The following is a 14,373-nucleotide window of genomic DNA, read 5'->3' as shown; positions in this document are numbered from 1 at the left end:
AACTCTTTTAAAACTAAAAAAAACCCTACTGTTTATCTTTGAAACCTATTGATATAATATACATCTCCAGCTGCTCACTCAGATAAGGAAGCAACAACAGAGGATCGGATATGTCCACAGTATAAATTCAGCTCCTTAGGGCTTTAAATTCTGAATTCACATTTTTTTGAGTAGCATGGCCTCAGTGTCACCTGCTAGATCATATTTGGCTTTTTTCATGCTCAGATTTAAAAGCTATTTTTGTTCCTTTATTTGTTGTCTATAGTTATTTATATGGTTCCCTATTCCCATCCAACAAGAGTTTTGCAGCTGCAGGGTTTTTTAAAAAACTAAATAAGTAAAGGGGAAAAAATCCTAGCATGATCAGTTATAGAATAAATAGACCATTTTACATTAGCAAACTAAGAAACTTGAAAAGTTATAGCACTACTGGGCACGGTTGGGTTGTGACCTTGCTTTTAATGATCCCATTTTCAGCCTACTTTATTTCTATAGCTCTGGATAGTTGTTTTAAATGAAAACTAAATGAAATCAAGTTTTCTTCTTCTTCTTCTTTCCCAAGTTGTAATAACATTCATTGTGGAGGTCTGTATGCTGTTCTACAGTCAAAGCCCAAGAGAATTTCTCTTTTCTATCAACTTAACTGATAAGCTTTCTCCATGTGGATTGTTATCATACCTCCTTCAAATAAATGGTAACAGTTTCTGTATCTTGGTAGATCACATGCTTCTGCCAGCACCAATTTGGGATGGGTTTATTCCAAGGTGCTAATAAACAGCCTAAGAGATCTGGAGCAAATGCACTCTGATAAGGTTAGGTCATGAGTACAGCACCACTAAATTTAACTTTAAAGAAATGGGTAAAGATAGATAAGAGCAGTGACTTGTGGACTCTGCAGCATGAATGTTTGGGGTTTCACTAACAAGGACAAGGATAGTATAAGAAAAGCCCTTAAAGATACAAAAATCAATTAGGGGTATATTCCAGAATGGGCAGTTTAAAAGAGGCAGCATCAATGGATAAAATCAATATGAAGCCAGTTAAGATAACCATAGTTCCTAATTTTGATGTAGGAAATTGGCAATTGAAGACACACAGAGGGACACATAAACACACACACACACAGAGAGAGAGAGAGAGAGAGAGAGAGAGAGAGAGAGAGAGAGAGAGAGAGAGAGAGAGAGAGAGAGAGTATGGCTCATCAAAATATAGCTGAACCCTAACAGACTTCTAGAAGACAGTCTTCTTCATTAGAGAAAGTCAATATCAGGTAGAAACATTGTGGTACAAGTAGGTATTTGGGTGTTTGTAGATGCCTGTCTGAATGCTATCAGACTCAGTGTTTTTTCTAAAGATTTCTTTAAAATAATTAAACAGGAAGGTCCAGTATACTATGTATTTGCAAAAATGCCCCCCCCACACACACACACTCCCAAGCCTATTTAGGATAGTAAACAGTATCCTGGAAGACAGTTCAATTTATGTTTTGTAATTGGTCACATCCTGTCTTTGGACAAGCAAATTTCCTCTGAGTGAGATGGGTGGTTTCCAAATTTGATATTAATAAATAAATAGCAATGATTTTGTGAATGTTCCTACTAGATGTTTTCAAAATTTAAAATATGATTTCAACTTCTGAAGTTTGCCAACCCATGACATACTCTCTCTCTCTCTGTGGAATGAATGAATTTCTCCAAGAATAGGCATTTGACTTGTGTTACATTAACTCATCACACCACCATTAGCAAATTTTCACCCTCTAAAATAAGCTAAAATGATTGTCCATTCTAAACACTCAAGAACTTCTTCCAAAATTAGTTTTGAATAATAAGGACAGGATGAAAAACTAGAGAAATGTTAAAATATATGTTTAAGTTTCTTATTATCCCTTATATGGGATACATTAAAAAAATTCAGATGCATTTTGTGAATCCCTCATGGCATTCTGTTGTTATTTTTTAATTCAATATTTGAAAGATACATACTTTGATCTATCAGTTTGAATTAGTGTAAAAAGCTATAACAATGTAAGTAGAGGGGGGTTTTTTTGGCCTCCTGTGATACTGTTGTTGTACCTCTAGGGTTCCTGTATTCTGCTTCTTGTCAAAACATTCAATTTTATTGTGATGTTAACTAAATTCTTCTTACAACCTTGTAGAAAAGAAACTGAACAATCTGTCAAGTTGCAAGACTAGCAAGGAAACATTAGCAGTTTCTAAATTAGAGACTTTTTAAATATAGCATTATTGTAAAGTGAAAAGTACACATTATAATAAAGCAATACATAATGAGCTTAACTCAATGTGGAGATACATTTTTGAAATGTATTTATTCCGTGGAAACTTGTTCATGTGTTTATAGTTGAAAAGACGATAATCACTGTGGAGTCAATTCTTCTTTGTGATTTTAAATGATTTATGATATCTGAAAAATTAAAAACACTGTAGAAGCTGGACAGCTCAGGTAATGCCAGCTGTCATGTAAAACCCTACAAAGCATTTATAAAATCCAGTAAAATACCTCTAACTCTAGTGAGGTTTTATTGTACCTAGTGACAATGACACTGGTGGTTAAGTGCTAGCCAAAAGGAGTGAGGATAAAGACATTCAGCCACAAATATAGCTAATGGAGAACAGTGGGTGAACTGCATATTAAAGCAGCTTTGTGGTTAGCAAAGAAATGTAAAGCATGCCAAGAAAGCAGCTTTAAAGGGTGAAAAGAAGCTAAGCAGCTACAGACTAGACAACTACCATATGAAATGTAGCTCAGCCCACAGAAAGTGAGAGGAAAACATTTCAAAAGGGACCCTCCCTATTTTCCTACAGAATAAAAGGAAAGGAGGGGAATACACTTTTAGACTTGCAAGATGCTATTAATATTACACTAAAGATAGGGATACTACTCATAGCTGTGCTTCTTGTCTGGTCTAACCTTGAAGGGCTAACATTGAGTCTATCCACCTTTCTGTTGGCTATCCTTTTCTTGTCTTTCCTTTCACCTTTCCCAGCATTAGAGGCTTCTCCAAACAGATACTGTAGATCTTCACGTAATGCGTCCAAAGTAGGATAACTTGAACATGGTTATTTGTGCCTCAAGTAAGAACTCTGCCAATGGATGAAAGGACCAAACCGGAGACAAGGAATAGAATCTTATATTTACAATAACTGGATTCTAAACCCTTTATGCTTTCAGAAATTAACACCAGAGACAAGCAGCCATTGTAATTTGGATCAGTGTAATATTATCAAAATTCCTAGGGCCCAATATAAATTTAGGTGCCACAGTCTGCACCTGTGCACCTCCACTTGCAGGATAAACAAACTAATGTGCAGGCTAATAGGACATGATTAACTAAGTTCTAAACTGAAAAAGGTTGCTCATTGCAATGAACCTCACCTGTACATTGAGAAAAAGTGATGTAACAGGGAGCACTCCCAAGCCCTTACTCTGATGCTTCACCATATGCAAACCTGTCCAGTACAAATTGTACATCTAAACCCGAATCAGGTTTCATCTATCAAGAGGACTTTAGTCTCATCAGGACTAAGGTCAGGGGGAAGAAAAGTGACCCCTTAGTATCACCAATTTACTCTTAGCTGTCAGGATTTGATTAATGAAACCAATTCAGTTCAAAAATTACCAATACCCATATTTTCAAAATACCATGGGAGTTGTGAGAGATCCCAAATAATGTATTCTCTCTGTCTGTCTTTTGACATCTATTGTCTACCAGATACTTTTTAACCCTCCCCCCCCCAAAAAAAAAGGTTTTAAGGGATCAAGAAACAGATTCTTATTTTCCAGTTCTTAAGTATAAGATTACAGAACAGAGCTAATCATAACCCCCTGCATTAATTGTAGTGCATTTAGTGTGGGCTTGTCTGGAAATTTTGAGGCTGCACCAGAATTCAGCTCATTTCACAGAGTCAGAGTACCAAAAGGTATCCACCAAATCCTGCTCAGTGCATTAATTTAAATTAAAGCATCCCTCACACATGGCTGCTTAGCCTTTTGCTTGTGAAGGGGAACTCACCATCTATCTAATTAATTGGTTCTGCTGTTGAACTGTTCTTACTGTTAGGAAGTTTGTTCTAACGTTCAACATTTTCTCCTATGTTTATATTAGCTTATTGCCTATTCTTATCAAAATAACCTTTTAAGTCCTTTATCAATACAAATATAAAGATGCACTTTTGTCAATGTGCCAGTGCCACTGTCTTTAATATGATGGGTAGTTACAATATCCAAGTTCTTTTTTCTTTAGTGGCTCTTAGTTGTTTTAAGCCATAGTAGTTCAGTTTGTTGAATTTGAATGGAAATATCATAATGGAGATATCATTAAGAATTTTATGTAGCTTATTCATAAAAATAGATAGAACAAAGAAAATATCATAGGGAACTCAGCAGGGAAACTCATGCTGTTTTAGCCCTGCCTCCCTTATATAGCTTGTAATTTGGGACAAGTCCATCAATTTGGAATAAGTTTGAGGAAAATAAGAAGTATTCAGTACATTATTTATTAAATTACTTTAACAACCTCAGGAAGTATTTTTATGATATAAAACTTATTGTTTAATGTTGTTTGCAATCAGGAGGAATGATATTTTTTTTCAAGCTTCTCTAAAATCCTTTGTTGGTTACAGTGAAAGGCATAAACTTTATAAGTAAATGAAATATTCGTCTGTATTCAGTGATATCAATAGAACATTTTTTTCCTCTGCTTAATTTCTGCTGTGTCTCTCCAAAATTATTCTGGACAGTGTCTGGGTGTATATATTGGCCACATGCATATTATAATAGTTGTAGTTCTCTTTCAAAAATGACTTCTTGATTTATACTATTCCCCCATGCCAGTTATTTTTGACACATAATAATGGTTACAAGGATTCTTTGCTCTAGATGAAGTATCACTCTTATGCTAGATCAAATGTAATTGTTCTAGGTGTCTGCAAATAAAAGAGACCGATTTTTGAATGCCATTAAATTTCAAGTGACTATTCTTAAAAAAGTACTCTTTTTTATTGAAAAGTTTTACAATACATTTTTAAATACAAAAAAACTCCCTCCTCCCCCTCCCCTCTCCCCAACCTTCCCCTCCCCTCCCCTCCCCCCTCCCCGACTTCCCAGAGCTGAATACAGGGTATAATAATACAAACATAAACTAAAATATGCTAATAACAAAAATAACATATTAAGTTCTATCGGACTTTAACTCTCCATAGTCATATTAATAATAACAAATGACTAATCATACATCATAAAAATCCACTACTTATTCAAATGCTAAATGAAACTTTTTAGTCCCATATTTATTCTGAATATATTCAATCCATCTTCTCCATTCCACGATATATCTCTGTTGCGATTGATCTTTCAAATATGCCGAAATCTTTGCCATTTCCGCCAAATTGGAAACTTTCAAAGTCCACTCTTCTATAGTTGGCAATTCCACCTTCTTCCAGTATTGCACAACTAAAAGTCTTGCCGCCGTGATTAGATTCAACATCAACTTAGTATCTATTACTGTAGTATCTGTAATAATACCCAATAAAAACAATTGTGGGGAAAACTTTATCCTTTTCTTAAATATCTTTTGCACATTCCACCAAATTTTAATCCAAAAAGCTTTAACCTTTTTACAAGTCCACCATATATGAAAATATGTTGCATCCTCACAACCACACCTCCAACATTTGGGCTGGCAGTTCGGATACATACTTGCTAATTTTTTAGGGTCTAAGTGCCACCTATAAAGCATTTTATAAAAATTATCTCTTAAGTTTTGGGCCTGTGTAAATTTTACGTTTCTAACCCAGAACTTTTCCCAAGTGTCCATTGTTATAACTTCTTGAAAATTCTGGGCCCACTTTATCATACAATCTTTAACAAGTTCCGTTTCTGAGTCAATTTCTATCAATGCATTATATATCCTTTTAATATGTGCTTGACCTTGATCTCTAATTTGTTTTACCAAATGTTCATCAGTCATCAAAAAGCCAGCTTTCTGGTCCTCTTTCCATCTTGCCTGTAATTGCCCATACTGGAACCAAGTTTGTACAATCTTTTCTTCTTTTAAAATATTATATGGCTTTAATTGCCATACATTCCTTTCTAGACTTAATATTTCCTTATATGTTGTCTCATCCTGTTTGAATCCCACATTTATATTTTCTATTGCATGTTTAGGTATTGCCCAAATTGGTATTTTATAATTTAACTTATGTCTATACTTTTTCCAAACTCGCAACAGAGCATACCTTAAAATATGTATCTTAAACACATTATCCACCTTCTTATCATACAATAAATATGCATGCCAACCAAATAACAAATCATGACCCTCAAGATTTAATAATCTCACTTGTGTTAAATTAAACCAGTCACTTATCGATGACAAAGCAGCAGCCTCATAATATAATTTAAAATTAGGCATTTTAAGACCACCCCTTTCACGCATATCTTGTATTATCTTAAATTTAACTCATGGCTTTTTCCCTGCCCAGACAAATTTATTAATTCCTTTTTTCCACTCCTCCAGATTTAAATCCTTTTTAAGTATAGGTATCATTTGAAACAAAAACAAAAAATTTGGCAAAACATTCATCTTCACTGCTGCAATTCTTCCCAATAAAGACAATTGTAATTTTTTCCAACTATCTAATTATTTTTGTATTTTTCCCCATAACATTTCATAATTATTTTTATATAACTTCACATTTGAGGCTGACAAATATATCCCCAAATATTTAATCTTTTTAACTATTTCAAATCCCGTTAGCTCTTCTAAAGCAACCTTTTGTTGTACAGTCATATTCTTAGACAATATTTTAGTTTTTTGTGTGTTTATCTTAAATCCAGAAACTTTCCCATATAATATTATTATCTCCATCAATTCTACAACTGAGTGATCCGGCTGAGTTACTGTAATAACCAGATCGTCCGCAAACGCTCTCAATCTGTAATCCTGATCTCTTATTTGAACTCCCCTAATTTTATTTGACTCTCGTATTTTAATCAGTAATATTTCCAATGTTAAAACAAACAATAAAGGTGACAGCGGACACCCCTGTCTTGTACCCTTTTCAATATTGCATAATTCTGTCAAACTGTTATTTACTATTATGCGAGCTGTTTGCTTCTGATATATTGCCCTAATAGGTTGTAAAAAATTTTCCCCAAATTCCATTTTCTCTAATACTTTCATCAAAAATTGCCAGTCCAATTGATCAAAAGCTTTTTCCGCATCCAGAAAGATCAGCTCTGCAGGAATCTGATTATTTCTTTTCAAAAATTCCAATAAATCTACAATATGTCTCACATTATTCTTCATTTGTCTACCACTTTTAAATCCAGTTTGATCACTATGAATCACTTAAAGTACTCTTAAAGAGTGTTTCTAGGTCAACACAATTCACTTCCTAAATATTGAAATTCAGTTCAAATTATATGGGTTTTACATTATCCATAAAAGCATTGTATGCATTCTAATAATAGCATAATATTTTAAATAGACAAAGTCCTCAAAATGAACTTCCTACACAAAATATCTATCCAGTTTTGGAATCAAATTCAACTCCTTTACACATGGATTCAGTGAAAATGTGGCTGTAGACCTCCACTGTATAAAATCAAAGTGGGCACAAACAGGAACGCCCATGTCTCCGGACTACTGTGTATTCAAGCAAATTTTCTGAATGGGGACCTCAGTGATTAGTGATCCAGGACTTGGGATCTTTTGAGTGAAACCAACAATTAGAACTAAAGGGCCAACCATGAAATGGATTCATTGAGCTGAATTTTAGAACTGAATTTTGCAAGCTACAGAAATGAAGACATACTGAGGAATGGTGGTTTTAACAAGGCTGAATTATAATACAATGTGCTCTCATCAGTCTTCTTATACAGGAGGTCCCAATAATCAGTTTGGTAGGTTAATATAAGCCTTAGTTTACTAAGCATTTTTGGCAGATATAGAACTGCAGTGGTCAAGGCACCAGGCTAGAAAGCAAGAGACTGTAAATTCAGGTCCCACCTTAGCCATGAAAGATAGGTGGGTGACCTTGGGCCAGTCACTCTCTCTCAGCCCAAATCATGCACTGGGTCATGGTTGTGGAGAAAATAAGAGGAGGCAGGTGTGTTAGATATGTTCAGTGCCTTAAGTTATTTGTGAAAATAAAAAGGTGGGATATAAATAAATGAATAAATAAATACAATTCTTTTCCTGAATTCCTTGTGTGTGTTTAATATAAGTTTCAGTTACAAACTAAACGCTTGTGAAATTTAACTAAGGAGTAATTAAGTCTAGGAGTTAAGAAATTATTGTATCTTGCATTATTATTATTTAAAAAAAAACATTTTTCCTATATACTGCAAACTGAAATTAATGTATTTGGCAGCATTGGAGATGTATGTTTAGAATCACTAAAGAGAATTTATTGTTAGATGTATGAAAACACTTTTGTCTTCTCTTCATAGCTCTAGATAGAAATTTGAAAAACAAGGGTTGAAACAAAGAGATTGCTGGACCTTATTCTGACAACCTGAAAAAGAATTCAAGAAAACAATAAATCCAGATTACTTCAGGGAGAGAAGGTATCTGTTGTGATTGTGTGTCAGCCTGTGCTCCCAGCAGCTGAGTCCAAGGGATCTGAGGAGGAGGAGGGGTTTGGAGAGCCTTCAGTGTCAGAGAGAGGCTCTGATGCATTACAGGATTCTCAGTCAGAGGAAGAGCCAGGCTCCCCCAGTCGTGTTTGTTATGAGGCTCAGCTGTATGAGGCGGTTTCAGACTCAGAGGAGTCACAGGTGAATCTGTTTAGAGATGCTAGAAGCAGAAGGCAGTTGAGCAGAGCAGACCAGAGGAAGTCTATGAATCAAAGGAGGAGAAGGCATTGAGAAGCCATGCCTTGGGACTGTTAATAAAAGGGGAAGGTGTGGGCAGTGCTGGTTGTTGAAGGCAAACGTTCATAGAAATCCAAAGAAAATCCTGGTCTGTTCTTGCTAATCTTCCTGTTTGACTCTTGTTTGAGGTTTGAATCAATTATTTTTGTTAAGGAAAATATTCTGCTGCTTTTTTGTTTGAAGGACTTTATTATTTGGAACTGTAAATAAATTTGAGTTGGGTTTTTTCCAGCCTATTGATTTAAAAAGAAAAAAGGGGTTGTTCTTGACACACAAATTGGGATAGTCATAGGCTCGAACAGAACAGTATGGAGGCAACACATTTATTATTCTACTTTATGATATTTGCTATTAATTCAGTATTTAAAATTAAATGTTTGATTGGTCCACTTCTGATCCTGCTACAATATTAACACTGGACTATTTGAAATGTGGCAAAGTATGCATATCATTTTCTAGAATTAACTTTAACTTTAAAAAACTTGAAAGTTTCTAAAGACTTGTAAATTGTCTGGAGGGACATGACTACAAAAAAGTAAAAAAAAATGTTTAGCTTTTGAAGGTGTAGATTAGAAGATGACCAGGTTGATTGCAAGGAATAGGTCAAATGTATCATCAATCTCCAGTCCCTTTGCACCCACAAGAAATATAAGTTTAGCTAACCTTGAATTCCATTGGTTTTTATCTATTGCCAATTTTCTTTGATCGTTAGTAGTTCAGATTCTTGTAGAGACACTTAGCATACAATAAACCTATATTCATTTGTATTGCCTGCACTTCTGATTTCCTGCACTTGACATTAATCTGAATGAAAAATTTTCATGGACCCCAAGATATCTAAGCCATGGCTTCAAATCTCAGGGCTGCAGCTACAACAGCCAAGTCAGATGTACACACACTCAGCAGGTGCCAAGACAGCATGGAGGATGAGATGAGGAATTTAGTGACCAATCCTCACTCAACAAATGCCTCCACAGCAACCTCAACAATCTGCTACAAACATACAAGACCAGCTGTCGATAGCCACCATGCTAATCCCCATGATTCCTAGCTGCCTACCACAGAGATTCACCAGAGAATCTGACAAGATGAGAACATTCCTAGCCCAGTGTGAAGTATTCATCGCCACTTGGTTAGGGGAGTTTCTGAAGAAAAGGTGTCTAGTTTCCCTCAGCCTCCATCTCTTAATCAACTCCACTGCCAGAAGGGCCTTCCACCTCTAGTCTTCAATTCCCAGGCAGGGCAGGGAAGGGACCCTCTAATGATATTTTTTTGTGTATGTTTCAGCCACCACCACTTGGCTCACCAGCTCCTTCAGATGAGGGGGAGGCAGATTCCTTTGAAACCATTTCCCTTCCACCCATGCCAAGTTCCCCTGAGAACTTGGACTTCAAAGAATCAATGCAGGAGGTGGAAAGCAGCAATGAAGAACCCATGGAAGAAGAGGGAAGCTAAAGTGGAGAGGTGGGTGATGTAGAAGATGATCAGGCTGAGTCTGAAGAAGGGGTCAAATGCAGCATCAGTCTGAAGTTCCTTCACAGCCACAAGCAATCTAAGTTCAGCCCACCTTGAATTCCACTGACTTTTATCTACCACCAATCTGCTTTGACCATTAGTAGTTCAGATTTTTGTAAGAACATTAGCATACAATCAACCTATATTCATTTATACTGCCTGGATTCCTGATTTCCTGTACTTGACAGGAAGCCTATGCATGCATAACCAGTCATTAATGAATTCTTTGGATTTCCTCTCTAGGACATTCTATATATGCAAGATTGTAATCTTACTCTGAGATTTTTGTGTATATTATTTCTGAGTAGCTTACACAAAACTGTGGAGTTAAGTAACTGAATGTATTCCTTTTTATTTCATGCTAATCTACAAAAAAAGAATGGAATTATTTGCACCCTGAAGGGAATGCAATTAGAATTAGAGACAATTCATGTTTTAAAATGGAAATAGAGATGGCAAATTGATGTTGTAATTCTGTACTGTACCACTTCAGATAACATGTTAGAAAATGCCATAGTGTTTCCCACATTTAAATATAAGCAGCTTCTTTCTTGCTGATAAAGTAAGACATCATATTAAAAAAAAAGCAAAGCTTACTCTCTTCATTCAGGAAGGTTTTGTGTTAAAACAGATGCAGAATTTGCTAAGCAATGTGAAGAAGGACATTCCAAATTCAAAGATTACTTTTAGCACAATACATAAAATGAAATTTCAGTTACAACAGATGTACTGTCACAGATTGAAAGACCCAGTTCATTTTCAAGATCTTTTGAATAAAACACAGCAGAGTTGTCTGAATTCACTGTATCTCAACCTTGGTGATACTGCCTGGAAAGGAAAGTAATAGACCAGACAAAAGAAAACATAAAGGATTTGCATATCTTTGAAAATAATGGTAAACCATTACAAATTTCCTGAATGCCAACTCTAGCAAGTCTATATCACCAACATTTATATAAGAGGCAGGAATGTGTCTAGAGAAAAAGAAACTACTTTAATAATTATTATGAAAAGGGAGTGCAAAATGAATTCTTTAAAAAATGCAATTACATAACCTCCGTGGATTAGAGACATTTCATTCATCTGAAAATGGACTAGATGCAAATATCTCTGCAAGGAACAAAAAGCATAAAAGACTGCTATTTAAAAATGCCTCTTTTAACACAGGCCAACACTTTACTATTAGAAAATAAAGAATGAGGATAGATTGTTAAGGATTTGTTGTGCAGAGGTCTCCTTGTGCTACTAAAGAGTTGCACAGACAAGGAAGGGTACTGAGAGCAGCAAAAGTCATACAAGAGTACACTGAGTTGTAAAAGCAAAAAGTAGTTTACTCTGAGGTGGTGTAAAATCAAAAATGCACAGTCAAAAATAAACAGTCCAAGTAGTAATCCAAAATACAAAGTCTTCTTACCGGTCCAGAGGTCAATACACAGTTCAGGTAACAGAGCAAAAACAGTAATAGTAGAGAGCAGTGAATTCAGAGAGACAGAGAAGCTACATTACTAGCTCCCTCTTATGGCCATGAGAACACTTACACACCCTTTGGCTAATTAACATCTTAAAGATATAACATCTTGGTTAATATATTTTCAACCCAACATTGTAGGCTAACACCATATGCCTAACATAGATGACAATTTCTCTGTATCCTTAAACAATTACTGAAACCAGCCATACATGCCAAAGAGGTTTGAGCTTTATTCTGTAGTATTTGCTTTATTAAATGAACTGAAAGGAATGGGCAAATTATTCCTCATACCTTGAAAAAATGATGAGCAGGAAGGAGCAGAAAACTAAGCCACATGTTCCCTAAGGACATTGGTTTTCCATCAAACCATGCTTCCCAAGCATCATTTGAACCTACCTTCACCAACTGCCTCTCTCTCTCTGATTAGGTCATTTTAGATTCTGGATTTAAGTGAAAAACTTGGACTTGATGATCTTCTGAGATGACTAAATGCATTATTTGAAAATGAATTTTGTTGTCAAAATATTATTATTATTATTTTAAAAACAATGTACCGTAAGTTTCCATAGTACTATGCATGCTAACCCTGTGGTGGAGAAAATAAATATACTGAATAAAAAATAGAGGACTCGTTCTTTTCCTCCCTGGCTTTTGGACATGAGTAGTGTCAAAGCCCTTGATAACCTCAAATCTGATACAAAGTAAAACTTCCAACAATTGAAAGAAGCTGTGCTCGACAGGGTAGCATGGAAAGCACTTCCCTATAAAGTTGGCTAGAGTCGGACACGACTAAATAGTTAAAACAAAGTGTCAAACCCAGCTCCTTTCTAATCCTATCATCCCCCATTGACCCTTCCCCTCCCCATCTACCCTATATAGACCAATGGATAGAAACCTCCTCACCAGCTCACAGTACAATCCAAGGGAAGCCCGAATAAGACAATTGCCATATAGAGAAACCCCAACTTTCCATCCTCAATCAGCCTGATGACCCCAACATTCCACCCCTTCAATGAGATCTCTGCTGCTGCTTCTGAAAGGGCAGGTTTGCCTAACAATAGAAGTGACCCCAGGTTCAGGGACAAGACTCTGCCTAGCTTCTTCAAAAGTTGCCAGCAAATCAAATCTCTGAAACTTCCCACCATGTAGCCCTCAACTTCTATAAAAAAACATTTGTTTCCCCATTGTTCAGGATCTCCCTTTCTTGCAAACCCAAAGATCCTAGCAATAAACATAGTTTTTCTCCTCAGGGTTGTGCTCTGTACTTCTGAATTTTCCCTGACAAAATGAAATGAAAATTCAAGTTTCCCTTCCCCTAGCTTTAAAAAGAATGATAAACAATATTGGCCAAGTATCTGTCCATTAAATAGGAGGTGATTTCTTATTGCTGCCCCTCAGCAATAACTGGGTATGATTTTGTCCAGTCCTATGTTTCTGAACTTTATCCTTGAGGTATAATAGTATGTAATGGTTTGTGCCCTGAACCTTGTAAAATTAATATGAACCAGAAGCAATAAATCCTTTTATAGAGGAGTACATACAGTAGATAGCACTCAGCACAGACATAGATATATAAAACCTACTGGACAGAAGGGAACAAAAATCAGGATATGAAATTTCTGATTCCATTTGTGAATTACTTCTGAGCAGATAGGAGTGTCTCTTATTTCCAAGGGAATTTGGTAAGAGATGTGGAAAACTCTTCAAAAATGGATCAGCATTAGAAAAGGTAAAATATCTGAAGAGAGAATTCTGACCTATTTATTTCAAAAAAAAAGTTTTCTACTTCATTTTGAGGTTAGAGTGCTATTATAGCATGGCACTGGGAACAGTCTTTGATGAGAGGGAATAGATATTGCTGTCTTTAGAAATAAAGCATTTAAATGACTTTCTCCATTATTTGCTACAAAAATGAAGAGGGTGGCTAAAAGCTGTGATCAGTTTGTCTATAAAATAAGACAAATTCTTATTTTTCTTTACTCAGTTTCCCAGAACGTCATGGTTCTTGACTATTCCTTCATTCCTGTCTGTCATAAACGGTGACTCATTCTACATTTTTATCTTTACATATTTTGTTCGGCTTAACTTGAAACTGTATGCATTAAGGATGTAAAACAATTTCACTATGACCTTATTAGTGAGTAATTTAAATTTTCCATTCCCAATGGATTCATGATATGTTTCTATCATTTTAAAAAAATAATGCCCTTGAATTTAAAGATAGTAGAGGGTTGACTTTGCATCAGATTACTTTCCTATTTATTAGCTCTTTATTACTTTCATATTTATTAGCTCTTTAAACAAAAAATAAAAATACTGTAGGTAGATACAGTAAATCATGAAACTAAGAGGACCCAAAGAAATGTCTCTGAAACCTGTTGATGCTAAATTGGTTTTAAGGTATGCTAAAGCCAGATATGCTCCATTTTCATTCCAGTTTTAGATCTTAGTCTACTGAGAACAATTCTGTGGAAATGGAATAATCAATT

The sequence above is a fragment of the Vipera ursinii genome (genome assembly GCF_947247035.1).
Source record: "Vipera ursinii genome assembly, chromosome: 3".
NCBI classification, from domain to species: Eukaryota; Metazoa; Chordata; class Lepidosauria; order Squamata; family Viperidae; genus Vipera; species Vipera ursinii.
Note: the sequence above shows the minus strand (reverse complement) of the source record.